General features: G+C 46.0%; 1 pseudogene; it reads left to right on the top strand.

The window, feature by feature from the left end:
* The first annotated feature begins 843 nt into the window (after positions 1-843).
* On the top strand, positions 844-1,803 carry LOC122706464 (annotated as a pseudogene).
* The last annotated feature ends 437 nt before the right edge of the window (positions 1,804-2,240 follow it).

Here is a 2,240-nt window from a genome sequence, read left to right as displayed (position 1 = left end):
AAGAAATTAAAGACTACCCCAAAATAGAAATATTTTCTGTGTTCATGGATTGGAAGAATTAACTTTGCAAAAATTTCCATATTACTTAACATAATATGCATATTTAAGGAAATCCCTATCAAAATCCCATTGACATTTTTTTCACAGGAATAGAACAGAAAATCCTAATACCTGTATGAAACCACAATGACTGTGAATAGCCAAAGCAATCTTGAGAGAAAGGAATAGATCTGGAGGCATCACACTCTCTAATTTCAAGTTAAAGTATGAAGTGTAGCAATCAAAACAGCATGGTATTGGAAGAAAAGCAATGACAAACCTAGACAGTGTATTTAAAAGCAGACACATTATTTTCCTACAAAGGTCCATATAGTCAGCTATGGTTTTTCCAGTAGTCATGTATGGATATGAGAGCTGAACAGTAAAAAAGGCTGAGCGCCAAAGCATTGATGCCTTCAAACTGTGGTGTTGGAGAAGACTCTTGAGCATCTCTTGGACAGCAAGGAGATCAAACCAGTCAATCCTAAAAGAAGTCAATCCTCAGTTTTCATTGGAAGGACTGATGCTGAAGCTGAAGCTCCAATACTTTGGCCATGTGATGCAAAGAGCTGAATCATTGGAAAAGACCCTGATGGTGGGAAAGATTTAAGGCAGGAGGAGAAGTGAATGACAGAGGATGAGATGGTTGAATGGCATCACCAACTCAATGGACATGAGTTTGAGCAAGCTCTGGGAGATGGTGAAGGACAGGGAAGCCTTGTGTGCTCCAGTCCATGGGGTCACAAAGAGTTGAACACAACTGAACGACTGAACAAAATTGTTAGAAAAAGCAGACATTAATGCCTGGCTCCCAACTGAGTCTGGTGCCTGGGTCAGATCTGACCTTCTGGAGCTGAGAAGGGGCTTTATTTATGCCCCAGCAGAAGAGAGCCCTCCCTTGCTGGCAGCCCCTGAGAGACTCAGAGGTCACCATGGCGGCACCCTTACTGATCTTATTGCTGTCCTTTGTCCTGGGATCTGCTGCACAGGATGCCCAGGGTGACTAGAGTTTGGAGAAGATTATTGACGGAGTCCCATGTCCAAGAGGCTCCCAGCCCTGGAAGGTGGCCCTGTGCAAGGGCAGTCAGCCCCATTGTGGAGGCGTGCTGCTCAGCGAGCAGTGGGTGCCCATCACTGCCCACTGCATGATGAATGAGTACAATGTGCACATGCACAGTGATGGGCTGGTAGGAGGCCAGAAGATCAAGGCCACGCGGGCCTGTCCACCATCTGGGTTAGTCCATACAGACCCGCGCTAACAACCTCGTGCTGGTGAAGCTAAATGACTGGGCCAAGCTGTCATCTACTGTCAAGAACGTCAACCTGCCTTCCCACTGTGACCCCCCACCCGCCCCGGACCACGTGCACTGTTTATGGCTGGGGCACCACCACTAGCCCTGATGTGACCTTTCCAGTGCAGCTCATGTGCACAGGTGTCAAGCTCCTCTCCCCTCAAGACTTCAGGAAGGTTTGTAAGGACTTGCTGGGAGACTCCATGCTCTGTGCTGGCATCCTCAACTCCAGCACCTGTGGAATGGTGTGCCTGCAACAGTGACTCAGGGAGACCACTGATGTGCAAAGATATCTTGCAAGGCCTGGTGTCCTGGGGAAGTTTCCTTTGCGGCCAACCCAATGATCCAGGTGTCTATACCCAAGTCTGCAAGTACGTCGATCGGATAAGAGATCATGAGAAGATACCGACAATCTCTCCCTACTCCCATCTCTCCATCCCTACGCCTTGGAACAGGAAATTCACAGAAATAAGGACATCAGTGACTTACAGTTCTACACGACCTTATCTTTCCTCAGAGACATGTCAGAGCCTCAGCAGTATGTGTGTAAGCCAACAATACGTGTGTAAGCCAGTCAAATCAGTAAGGACCTAAAAACCAAAACAAATACAGAAACCTTGGTGCTGGTAAGGATGTAATGAGACCAGCCCTCTCTGCCACTGAAACTGTAATTTCATACAGTTTTTATGGAAGGGGATTTGGCAGTTTGAGTGGGACATTTGTTCTCTACCTTTGACCTAGTAATTCTAGTTGTCTACTAAAAAAAAAAAATCCAAAATGTGGAGCAGAGTTTGAATTTGTCACAATATTGTTTTTTATAACACGATAGTGGAAACACTGAAGGTGTCTAGAAACAATGGATTGGTTAAACAGTAGGCTGGTTTGAGGCAAGGATACTCTGAAGGTGTT

The sequence above is a fragment of the Cervus elaphus genome, chromosome 2, assembly GCF_910594005.1.
Source record: "Cervus elaphus chromosome 2, mCerEla1.1, whole genome shotgun sequence".
Taxonomy (NCBI): Eukaryota; Metazoa; Chordata; class Mammalia; order Artiodactyla; family Cervidae; genus Cervus; species Cervus elaphus.
This window is presented reverse-complemented; position numbering and strand designations above follow the sequence as displayed.